Raw genomic sequence first — 13,566 nt, 5'->3', positions numbered from 1 at the left:
GATATAACAAAAATCTATGAGTGAGCGAGTGTGTGTATGCGTGTGCACGATGCGAGAGAGAGAGAGAGAGAGAGAGAGAGAGAGAGAGAGAGAGAGAGAGAGAGAGAGAGAGAGAGATTCTTTGATTTTACGCCACCTAATAAATGGAAAATGGAGAGAGAACTTTGGAAAATGACAAGAAGAGAAATAAAAATGTAAGACACATAAAGGTGTAGGCTTCACACAATGAAGAGAGAGAAAAAGGGAAGACACATAAAGGTCCAACGTTCACAGAATGAAGATAATCATACCAAGGATTTGGATACATTTTACTATTCTCTTGAAAGTTCACTTTGGTCACTCACTAAGGCCTTCATTCGCATCACTATAGTAAGGCCTTTATTGGCAAATGTGATTAAAAAAGACAATAAAAAGTAAGTTTATATCGCCTCCTCACCATTATATACTTGTAACATCTGTCACCTCCTCACCATAATAAACCCACATTAACTTTGAGTAAGTCTATGTGGGTTTATTTATCACCTCCTCACCATGATATACCATAGTACACTTGTAACTTTAGTTTATCAAATAAAGGTGTAGATGTTGTTTTTAAAACTTTTGTTTCTCAAATAAAGTTGTTTAAAACAAAGCAATTCCATTGTGACATCTAATAAGTGTGGGTGGGTCTAAGTGTCAATCCAAACTTTAGAAGTTTTACAATGTTTTACAACATCTTTCTTGATGTAGATATTTACAAGTGGAAACTTTGAATACCTTTATAGGTTCTTCACCTTGGGCTTGAAAACATAAGCGAAATAGAAAAGTAATGGGTATGTTTATATCTCATTAAGTGCTAAGTCCACGTCCCTTGCAAATTGAATGGGATTTTTAAATGCATAACTGATTTAAAAGTGTTCATAGTTCAATTTATTATCCCTATTGAGAAACACGCTTTGTTAGATCACAATTTAATTTCCTTGAAAAACCTCAAAAAACTCAAAAAACCAAGCCAAACGAGCTCTCAAGTTAGGAGATGTGAGCCCATAGGCCTATGAAAAAGCACTGAGTCAATACATGTGAGCCTGTAGATATGATTCAAATCAAAAAATCGAAAGCATGAATTTATCCATAATTCAACCAACTAATTATGTTTTGATCACTCACAAGATGCCTCCCTTAGTCATTCCATTTAAAGCTTTGCCTTATCCTCGTGAGGCTTTTTCAACACTACCTTTTATTATATCAACACAAGAATAGTGTTGGTGTATACACTTACTAAGTTTTTTGATTAAAATTCCACCATGATGCCAACAACAACCATGTAGATCCATAACACGAAGCTGGCACACATGCATACATATAAACAAACCTTAAACATGGGATGCTTGTGTTGAAAACCCACCAACATACCCACAACCATAGGCTTAACATATGCAAACCAACTTTAAGCACATGACAGTTGAGTTGTATTATAAAATTGAAGAATAAGGCCTTTATTTGCAAGACTCTAAGATGACCACTGACCATGTCATATACCATGCAAGGTGCCTAACTACCACATGGGGGGCTAGGCTAGATGCAAGCACACACATCCATGGCTCATAACATGTTCGTATACATATGCTTAAAGTATGTATGTATGTATGGGGGGCTAGGCTAAATGCAAGGCCTCACATCCATGGCTCATAACATGCTCGTATGCTCGTAACATGCTCGTATGCATATGCATAAAGTATGTAGCATATATTAAGCTAACCCCCTTAAAGCATTTAATTCTATTTTGGGCAACAACTAACCAAGTTGACCTAATAATATCTCCTCGAAGCTTCCTTTTCTTTAAGAAAAAAGGGGGATGGGCATGATAAATGTTTGTTTTTGTGAATTCAACTTAAAATACCTTTGAAATGAGATTGCTTAACTACTACGTTGGCACATTCTTGGAATCATTGGAGGCAATCAAGCATTTTTATAAATGTTTCCCTATGGGTTCAACATTACCTTGTCCATCCAATAACTCAAAAATGCTCACTTATCTTTTATTCCATTCATTGGTACTAATTGATGAGAGAATCATTTATTTCTTCATATTGGGCCAATTATCCTAGATTGATGAAATCTACCATCATCCCTCATAGATAGAAAGGGATCACAAAAAGGCACGAGTGAGTGAGTGTGTGTGTGGGGGGGGGCGCACACATGAGAGAGAGAGAGAGAGAGAGAGAGAGAGAGAGAGAGAGAGAGAGAGAGAGAGAGAGAGAGAGAGAGAGAGAGAGAGAGAGAGAGAGAGTTTCTTTGATTTTAGGCCACCTAATAAATGGAAAATGGAGAGAGAACTTTGGAAAATCACAAGAAGAGGAATAAAAATGTAAGACACATAAAGGTGTAGGGTTTATACAATGAACAGAAAGAAAAAGGGAAGACGGTGTAGGGTTCACACAATGAAGAGAAAGAAAAAGGGAAGACACATAAAGGTCCAACTTTCACACAATGAAGACAATCATACAAAGGATTTGGATACATTTTACTATTCTCTTGAATTTCTTGTTGTGAAAGTTCACTTTGGTCACTCACTACTAAGACCTTCATTTGCATCACCATACTGGGGACTAGAGAGGATAATCAATAGCCACATGCCTCAAGGATGTTTTCTTTTGATTAGAGAGGATAATTAAAAGCCTCCATGATGTTTTCTTTTGATCTAATAATGTGTGATGACGTAAAAATGGACCATGTGAAGATAGATTGTTTGAAAGAATACGATGAACTAATTGATAAGGGGTACACATTCCTAAGGTACTCCATCAAACCACCCTTTCTTTTCTTGTAAAGTTTTCCCTTTTTTAAGGACCATCCTTTTATCGTCTTTTTTAATCACCTTTACCAATGAAGGCCTTTCTCAAGCAATATGTTTTTCCATGTCCTTCTTTAAGTCATCGTTTTCGCGAGACAAAATAAATTGTCCTTGTAGCCATTGAATAAATTATCTAAGTATGTGGACTCTTTAAGTTAATCTCTAGTGACAACTTTTTATTCAGCAAATCAACACTTATAATTTGTCCTTGAGTTTTCATAATTGCTTGGATTAGCCTACTTCTAGGAGGAAAAGATGATCAATTATTGAAGATGTGTAAGTATTGTCATACATATCATATACACTTCTCACTTTCAAGTGGATTAGCATATTTCTAGGAGCAAAAGATAATCAATTATTGAAGACGTGTAAGTATATTGTATCATCTACACTTCTCACTTTCTATCGAGCCAAGTGTGATAACCTCCCAATTAATGCTAGTCTCTGCCTACCTACTTAACTACCTTAACTTTAATAGTTATTGAAGAAGGCATTGCAATTTTCCTCAAGTACCTATTGAGCCAAGTGTGAAAAGTTCCCAATTATGGTAGTCTTTTACTACCTACTTAACTATCTTAACTTTAATAGTTATTGAAAAAGGCATTGCAATTTGCCCCACTACCTATTAAGCTCATTCACTCATGAGCCTTGGGTGATAAAAATCATAATCATGTGGAACAAGTCCTTTGTACAATGGGGATGATTGTATTATTGTTTGATGATTTTAAACACTCTATAGAACCACATCATGGATGATCGATACGATCAAGCATGGATTTGCCACATTGCTAAAGGACATGGATGGAGTATGTTCATTGGGCTCGGGTGGTGGTTACGAGCACCTCGAGGTTTGGTGGTGCTCGATAAAGACTTTTTTTATCAAATAAGGTCAACTCATTCAAAATGATTAAGAGAACGATGAATTTTCACAATTGAAATGTTGAAAATTCAGTCTTTAAAAGAAGGGCTAGAAAAATCCTTAGCAGGATTTTCCTTAAGGATCTCATGCCCACTCTCTTTTCCATCGAGCTACGCCCACGTTGAACCTTCGTTTTCCATGTGTAAAGCCCCTAACACGAATCAATCTTCACATTGACCACATGGGCAATGCATAGTATCATCATCCATAAGATCATACACAGGGCCCATTTTCAACGCTAAGTAGGAACCATTGAACGACCGTCCGATCTCACAGCAAGCACGGGCAGCCGTTGGATTCACTTTTGTACCCTCTCGTGGCGGCTTTTATTGGTGAAAACCCTAATTCCGTGCCTCGTCTTCAAAACCCTATTTCTTCCGGAACCCCCCACCATTTCTCTTCATCTTTTTGTTTTCTGCATTCCCTTACCTCTGGTGCTGTCTCTCTACCCCATCGCCATGGCTGCCGACCGTGCCAAGAAGACCGGCAAGGTCAAATGGTTCAACAGCACGAAGGGCTTCGGCTTCATCACCCCCGACGATGGCAGCGAAGATTTGTTTGTTCACCAGACCTCTATCATCTCCGAGGGCTTCCGCTCGCTCTCAGAGGGTGAGGAGGTCGAGTTCTCTGTCGAGGAAGGCGACGATGGCCGCACCAAGGCGCTGGACGTGACCGGCCCGAACGGGAATCCTGTGCAAGGGGCGAGTAGGGGTGGGGATGGCTATGGGGGGGGCGGCCGAGGAGGCGGGGGAGGCTATGGAGGTGGCCCCACGAGGGGAAGGGGCAGAGGTGGAAGAGGTGGTGGCAGTTACGGCGGCGGCGGCTATGGTGGGGGCGGCTATGGAGGAGGAGGCGGTGGCTATGGTGGTGGCGGATACGGTGGTGGAGGCGGAGGCTATGGCGGTGGTGGTGGTGGCTACGGCGGTGGAGGGGGTGGTTCATGTTACAATTGTGGCGAACCAGGCCATCTCGCCCGCGACTGTCCCGAGGGCGGCAGCAGAAGAGGAGGCGGTGGGGGCGGCGGCGGCGGCCGTGGCGGATCCTGCTACAACTGCGGGCAGCCTGGGCATCTTGCCCGGGACTGCACGGCAGCAAACTGAAGTACCACTTCGAAACTTAAGCCCTAACCCTTATCCTAACTCTAGTGTGTCTGCTGCCCTCCTTTTTTGCTCCTTTTCTTGCACACAGCCTGTGGAACACTTTGTGAGAGATTGGAACACCCTCCCAAGGAATTCCATTGCCATACTGTCTTCTATTTTGTCCAAGCTGCTATGTATTTCCGTCTCTGTCCTCTTCTGCTGGTTGAAGCAGAGTATTCTATCCTGTTTTTGTTTTTCGGATGCCGTTGAAAGTTGCTTGCGTTTCTTCCTGTCAGAAGGTTCTTGTTGCAGCTCCTGGGAGGCCGTTTCAATCGATACCATTTGTGTGCGATGTATTACTGCCTCGCAGGCTTTAAGAGGGGAAAGAAGGTCATGAAATCTACATATCAAGGCCACATGGCCCCTTGTAGTTTCATGTTTGTATCTTGAGATCGCTCTAAGAAGAAAGTTTGCAATCTGATAATGTGCCGGTTTCGCATCAGTCTAAAAGTCTACTTGCCCTCCAATTTGGTAGATTCAAGTCAGTTGGTTCTCAATTTGTTTTCATAGTAAGAATTTGAGTTTTGTAGCAATGTTGTGGATGTTAATCCATCTTTGGCTCTGAAAATTAGTGTTGTGCTGATCTGTTAAGTGAAGTATTATAAAGGTCTCTGCTACAGCGTGGCTTAGATGACCCCAAAGGAGTTGCCATAGCAAGTAAATCTTACACACACGTGCAATGAACTCATATCCAGTTGATTTGTGAAGTTAATAATGGTGCAGCACGTTCTGTCACTCCTCCTGTTCATTTTGGAAAGAGTGCTGGACATGGCCACATAAAGCCAACTCCATACTTCAAGGATATAACCTGTGAATCCTTATATCCTTAGACCATTGTGTAAGGCTGTCGCAGGCAAAGCGCTGTTGCAGATTCTTGATTTCGGCCAAGTGACATTCTATGTATGTCTCTCAATTTTCTGGGCCATTTGGAAGTGTTCCCTCTGGCATACGCATTTGAATATTTAGCTTGTGCATTATCAGCTTCAGCAGCTCAGGTCCTGTATCTTTGTTGTGATTTGTTTAATTTTTTTAATTTTTTAATTTTTTAATTTTTTCCATAAGCGCGGTGAATTGAATTAGAATAGAATAAAAATTACATCAGCTGGAGCATGGAGAGCATCCAGGGAGAAACCATAGTACCAGACGGGTGAGAATCTATACGACCAGGATACAACCAGTCAAGGGGCGATTTGTTTAATTTTGGTAGTGCATGTGTGTGTCGTTGATTTAATGCCTCAGCCAGAAATTCAAGTAAATATTAAATCGTGAATCATTATTATACATTAAATGCTACGAATTCATCAATGAAGTATCATTTTCATATTATAGGAACTAAATTGCGGAGCTTTTTGGCGTGTGTGAGAGGATGTCTACCCAGATGGTTGAAAGTACGAAAGTACCTTTAATGCAAGGAATGACAAGATTTCCCTTAAGCCAAGGCCCTGCACACACTGCCAGGGCACCCAGTCTGGTTGCCGAAACTACAGGCATGGCAAACCAAGGATAGGCACCGCCCACCCAACTTTGCTTTTGAAAAAAAAAATGTTGAAAACAGTTGAGGAAAGGGGGGAAGCTGCCCATCCCTGGGGGGCGAGAGACGTGGCACTCGACGTTGGAGGTAGTGGGAGGATTCTAGTATCGTAGATGTGAAAGACGATCGAAAGTCCTCTTCCTTCCCCCTCTTGTTTTTGAGGGGCAGACTGCCCTGCCTTAGTTGGCACATGAAAAAGTAGAGAGTGGCAATGGTAGCATGTGAAATCACATGGCGTATGGCTAGGTTGGGGCAAAAGCAAGCGAGGCCACTCAAGCTCTGGAAACACACAGATGGGCACGCCTAATGGCCAGGTTGGGACATGCCATCAGCAAGGCCAGCGCCATCAGCAAGTCCAGCGGCTTGGTAACTCCTCGCTCGCTCGCATTTAAGGGGCATTGTGGCAGGGCACCACCATGTTGCATCATTCCTTGGGGAGGCTATGCCTCGACACTTCAGAGCTCTTCGCTCGATAAGTAAATGAGCCCAACGAGAAAATGAATCTCGTACAAACTCGAAAGGCTTGCGAAAACATATTGTGAAAGCAGGCATGGTAGCGGAAACTACCACTCACAGAGGAAGACAGATGGCACCGTAGGAAAGATCATAATCATACCACTTGATTTGGAGATTATGGCCTATCTCGCCTAAAAAGGGTATGAAGTGCAAGGGAGACATGAAATTCCCACACGGGATGGGCATAAGCTGATGCCCCCAAGGGGTGTGGCCTTTTCTGCTTGGAAGCCTGCTAGGTATGAGGGCTTTTTATTGGATAGTCCCACAGTACTCGGACCGCCGTCATGCCTCCCGGGGTAATTATTTTAAGCGAGTATGGGACCCCTATAGGGGTTATATGTCAAAACTAGTGACAAAAGGGTTTGGTCTTTCGACGGGGCACGTTTATGCCAAGTCGACCCCGGCTCAAAAAATAAAACAGAACAAATAAATTTTATGGGCACACTTATGGCTAGGTTGGGACAACCAATATCGAGGCCAATGAACCTCTTATATGAGTGTTTAGTTATTGAACAATCATGTAGTCTACACCAAGACCAAACACTTAAGAGTTATATTATCATTTCATCAAAGAGAAAGTGGTTGCATGTGTTGTGATTGATCTAAAGATCAGTTTGCGTTATGTGCATATAGATGAGTAGATATGAGATATCTTCACCAAAGAACTCTAGGCTAAAATTTGAACACTTGAGAGATGGAAAAGGTAAGCTAGCATGTAACCCAACTATAACTAGACTCCTAGATGTGTGTCCCCTTAATGACTAGACACGTTAAGAGTCATGACATTGTTAGGTAGCTATGAGTATACTTTCCACTTGGCATGTCACTTGATAGGTTATAAAATCATATTTACCCATCTATAGCTCAATTTGCTTAAGATGATTTTCAATAATTTTCAACATAGCAATTATGACATGCATAAATTTGACATACATTTTCATTGTAGCAAGATGTCCAAAGGCAAGTGGGCTATTTAACATAAATAATTCGTAGAAGGGTGATTGTAAGATCCTGATAGGAATGATTTCGAAGAGATAGCCACAATTTTTGTACATAGTTCTAGAGTTGAGCTTGAGATGGCACAAGGATATGTCACAATTTTTGTACATAGTTCTAGAGTAGAGCTTGAGATGGCACAAGGATATGCCCATTAATGTGCCTCGACGAACACTTTTTGCTCGATAGTTTTAGGAAAAAATAATAAAATAATAGAGTAAGGCATAAGTGAGTTCAGCCGACAAGATTGACAAGGGTAGCGAGAGTTCATATCCGTAATGGAAACAAGTAGTCTAGGGTCTAACCAGCTTGGGTGAGGTCAGGGAAAGCAGCTTGGTGTTGAACATGTGTGCTAGTGGAGGAGGCCCCCAGGCAAAGCAACTCGGTGTTGCACTTTCTGGCTGGGTCAAGCCAATAGTCCAAGCAGCCTGGAGTAAAACAAGAATAAGGGGAGTGTGATGGCCAACATATTGGCCTATGGTTGGGTGGGCCGGATGAATCCGAAGCTTTTTCCTTTTCCAGCATAAAGTTGAAAGTTTCCTGTAAGAAACTTGCATGAGCATGTTGTACAAAATATGGCATACTTGCGTTGATGGTTTGATTTATCTACTTGGTTATATTCTCTTGTGTGATGAGAATGAATGAAATCAATATTATCTAAGTTTTAAAAATTGTGTCCATGCGGGTTCTTCTACAATGAGTTTACCCCCTTGGACTTGATAACAAAATTTTGGGAGCCAACTTGGCGGCAAAACATGCATGCCAAGTGGCCAAGGACCCAAGGGTAGGTGCCAAGTGGCCTCACTGGTGGTATCAAAGTAGACCCATGGTATCATAAAAGACCCATGGTATCAGAGTAGACTCATGGTTATAATGTTATCCCTTGAAAATGAATGATGAACTTGAGAACCCATGCATGCCAAGTGGTCGAGGACCCAAGGGCAAGTGCCACGTGGCCTCACTGGTGGTATCAAAGTAGACCCATGGTATCATAGAAGACCCATGGTATCAAAGTAGACTCATGGTTATAATGTTATTCCTTGAAAATGAATGATGAACTTGAGAATGTTGATTGTTTAAGCATGGCTAGAAGAATGAGTGATGTCTTTTTAGAAGCCCTCTAAAATGAGTAAGGGATCACATCCACCCTGTTTGTCAGATCTTGTAACTTGAAGTTAAGCTATTTGGGGTTAATGGGTGGGCTTGTTGGACCCACATATGTGACAACCATTACCGTTCTTGTGTTGTTAAGATCCTCAAGTGATATAAAAACGCTTGTCCAGAATATTATTGTTTATCATGAGTTAGAACAGGCTGGTCTTGTAGACAATGATTAGGTTATAGACTTTAACAATGCCTTGAAAAATGATATCTTTTGTTGAGAAATCACTAAGCTTAGACAACTCCTCCCTACCCAAGGATAATCATTCCCAAGAGGCTTAGGATTTTCCAGAATCTCAAGGATTTCTAAAAAAACTTGGGAAGGAAATTCTTGTATTTATAAAATAAGCTTTCTTTTTAAGTGATGTAGCTTTACATATATAAAGTTTTTACTTGAGAACAGTTCTTCCCTAAAAGGTCAATTGGCTAAAGACTTTTATACTCTCTTTTTTTAAAACCATGCCTCACCAAGCTAGCGGTGTTGTCCAAGTTGTCATCATGCATGATGACCTCCAAGGCCTCTTGCATGGTGCCCAATCCGAGACATTATTGGGTGAAGTCTCCAACATAAGAGAGACCTAAGGTGAGTGGATTGACTCCATGGAAGATTATTTTAGCATGGCCGACTACAATGAAAATTGAAAATCAATCATGGCTTGCTTAAAGCTATGTGGACCAACAAAGACATGGTGTGGAAATCAAGTTACTAGACCTAGCTCATCAATGAGAATAATCTTTTCTTGAGAGAAAATAAATGAGAATAATCTTTTCTTGAGAGAAAATAAAGGCCATTCTTTAGTAAAGGTATTGCCCCATCAACTTTGAGTTAAAGAAGATGGATGCCTTCCTTGAATGTCAAAGAAAAGGCCCATGTTCATGCAGATGTGGAATCTCAAGAGCCAAATAGATATTCCGTCATGGAGATTCCAATCACCCTCAAAGGTTAAAGTCTTTATCTTTTGATTGGTTCAGGAAGCTCGCATTCATTTATCTCTCCTCAATGTCTAAAAATGCTTGGTATTAAGGCTAGAGAAACTAAGAAGTCATTAGAGGTAGAAATGGTCAGTGGGACGTCTTGAAATGAATTCCAGCATGGTAAGGCCGTATTGCATGTGGTTAAAGCAAGGTCTAGCCTTGTATGATGTGAAACTGAATAAAAATGATGAAAAGTCTCCAAAATGGGAATCTCAATGGCTCAATGAGTATGTAGACCTATTCCTAGAGGAGCTTGCAGAATTTTCACATAGGGGAAATATCATGAAATAGATGTCTCTCAAAAGAGAGCTCACAAGATGTCAGTCCTAGAGGCAATTGAGCTGAAGGAGTAGCTCTCTTAGTTAGTTAATCAAGGATTTATTCAACCTAGTGTTTCAACTTGAGAACCCATTCTCTTCTAGAAGAAAAGAGATGGCACCCTAAGATTTTCCATGGATTAGAGGGGACTTATTAACCAAAGCACCATCAAGAACAAATATCATATTCCTTGCATCAATAAATTTAAGGTGAATTTTAAGGTCCCTTGAAATTGCATTTCTCTTAACTCTTTACCTTTAGGTTGTCCCTCTCACAAATAGGATCCTCTGATATTAAAGGTTATACCAAAAAAGCTCAAAGCTTTTCCTAGGAAGTTGTTTGATGTTCTAGTAGGAGGTGAGAAAAGAATTATCAAATCAGAAATACCTTCCATTATTGTAAAGAGAACCATAACAATGAAGGAATAAACTATCCTCATCACTTTGCTCCTCATTGAAAGTTCTCGTATTATTCCTAGTATCTTGGACCCAACAATACTCCCTTGTGTATCACCACAGTGATATGAACCAAAGCTTCATTGATACGAGGATATAATTTGATTTTGTCTAGATGAATATCTTAATAATCTAGCATTGTCCTTGATCTCAAGTGCGTTAAAAGTCTTGTTTAAGATAAATGCTAGTTAGATCCTTCTATTGTAATTGGGGATACCTGAAACACCATTGCCAACATGCTGGTAGTTGGTATCATGGGCGATTCCATATTAAATACTAACGGGCTACCGTTATTAGTGTATAAAACATTTGGGGCCATGCTATTGTTAGTAGTAATAGATGATTATATGTTACATACTAAGCTAGTGTTGGTGGTGTTTATGTTTGTGCCTATTATATGCTATCATGATGGGATTGATTGTGAGGAGTCTAATTTACATTATGTAACTAACATAATAGACATTGTGGAGTAATAGGTAACGAGCACTATGACGAAGCCGATTAGGATGTTGTATGGGTGTAGGCTTGTAGGTAGCACATATTGATTATGAGGAGTCCAATTTATATTATATAACTAACATGATTGACATTAATGAGTAATAGGTGATGAGCACTCTGTGAGACTGAGCTGATTAGGATGTGTCATATGGGTGCAGGCTTCTATATAGCATTATTTATCATTTACAATATCATTGAGAGTTGCTTCATTTATTTGGCCATGTGCCAGACATTTTTCTTATTATGTCTGCCTATTCTGTATAGTTAGGGTGTGCTATATTTTGTACACATGTGAGTGTAATTATTTATGATTATGACGATTATTTTATAAAAGAAACCCAATTTTGTAAGGAAAGCTAATTATGGTTCCTTGAGCTAATTTGGAAAATATAAAAAATACCCAATGTGGGAAGTGGATCCTTTCACTTTTTTTAAAGAGGGGACCCAATGTTTGTGTTTTTTTCTTTCTTTATGCTTTCATTTGCTTTGCCATGGTTTGATTTATTTTCATGTGGTCATTAAATTTTAGTTCAAAAGGTAAATGATTTCTCCTTGTACCAAGATCCTATCAAGGCCGAGGTATTGATCAAGGAAAACAATTCAAAAGCTTGTAAAAGGGAAGCCAAGGTTCAAAGGAAGGCTTACGGGGGATCCTTGGACAAAGAAGGAAGCAAAGGCTTACATGACCCTTGGACAAAGAAGGAAGCAAAGGCTTATGAAGGACCCTTGGAGATAAAGAAGGAAGCAAAGGCAAGTACCTTTGGGCAAACTAGGTCTTTGAAACCTTAATACAAAGGCTTATGTAGTTGAAGGGAAGCAATGTGAAGAGGTCCCATACGCACAAAAACATGACCACCTTATGTGTAGATAAAGAAGGAAGCAAAGGCTTACATGACCCTTGGACAAAGAAGGAAGCAAAGGCAAGGACCTTTGGGCAAACTAGGTCTTTGAAACCTTAATACAAAGGCTTATGTAGTTGAAGGGATTCAACTACATAAGCCTTTGAAACCTTAATACAAAGGCTTATGTAGTTGAAACCTTAATACAAAGGCTTATGTAGTTGAAGGGATTCAAGAAAACGGGGAATCCTCTCTCACTAAGGCACCTATCATTTAAAATAAAATTTGCTACATGTCATCTCATCAAGATCTTACTACATAGGGGTTTTAGCAATGTGAAGAGGTCCCATACGCACAAAAACATGACCACCTTATGTGTAGATATCAAGCATCAAGCTCCAAGCCATCTAGTGCTATTTTTGTGAGCCTTTACATGTAGGTATGTTTTTTGAATCCAAAAGGTGAAGATTAAGCTTGTTAATCAAGCCTTGTACTTATAAGGCTTTTAAAAATAGCCTTTTTACATTACTTTGGGATTGAATACTTGTGTTGTCCTTTTCGTAATTGGGGTCCAACTACAAGGGAATGCTTGTGTGTGCATTTCATGCATAGTCTTTTTTCCTTGTAATTAAGGGAAAACATCTTTAGAAAGCCACCAAATCACCTCGGATTTTCCAATGGTGGTTTGAAGGTTGATTTCTTACATTGTTGCAAGTGTCTTGAAAATATTTTTAACTTTTCTACCACTCGGATCATATTACTTAGAGCAATTGACACCCGTTTTACCTTACAATCAAAGATCGAAACTCAACTCTTGCAGGTAAACCAATTCAAGGTGGGGTGACAATCCTTTTTTCCATCATGTATTCGAGTGAAAGATAAGCCACTTTTTTGCTCTATTTCTCCTGTTACACAAAACTAATGAAAATTTCTCTCTATCATCCACAACTTCCATCTATTCAAGAACAATTTAACATTTTGCACAATCAAATAGCTACGGAGAGAAAGTTGAGGAGGGAGTGAGAAGATAGAATATCCCAAAGAAAGAGGAGTAGAGGCACATCTAATCTAGACTCATCATATTTTGAAGTCTCTAGAATATCCCAAAGAAAGAGGTGTAGAGGCACATGTAATCTAGACTCATCAAATTTTGAAGTCTCTAGAATATCCCAAAGAAAGAGGAGTAGAGGCACATCTAATCTAGTCTCATCAGATTCTAAGGAATCTAGAATTTGTAGGACTATTGAATCCACTCTTAATGCAAAATTCTAGGAAGAGTAGTAAGATTAGCTGCAAAGCTTTTACTTTTCAAAATTATTATGGTAAGAAAGATGCACGCATTGTACTTTCTTTGCTTTGCCAGCTTGATGGTTACTATTCTCGAGG

The 13,566-nt window shown here is 40.0% G+C and overlaps 1 pseudogene across 1 annotated transcript; it reads left to right on the top strand.

The window, feature by feature from the left end:
• The first annotated feature begins 4,107 nt into the window (after positions 1-4,107).
• LOC147640135 (cold shock protein 2 pseudogene) lies at positions 4,108-5,333 on the top strand (annotated as a pseudogene). The gene has a single exon (XR_015262510.1). The product of XR_015262510.1 is annotated as a cold shock protein 2 pseudogene (transcript).
• The last annotated feature ends 8,233 nt before the right edge of the window (positions 5,334-13,566 follow it).

Source organism: Cibotium barometz, chromosome 3 (assembly GCF_041138505.1).
Source record: "Cibotium barometz isolate CiBa-2024 chromosome 3, ASM4113850v1, whole genome shotgun sequence".
Classification (NCBI taxonomy): Eukaryota; Viridiplantae; Streptophyta; class Polypodiopsida; order Cyatheales; family Cibotiaceae; genus Cibotium; species Cibotium barometz.
Note: the sequence above shows the minus strand (reverse complement) of the source record. Positions and strands in the feature narration are given on the sequence as shown.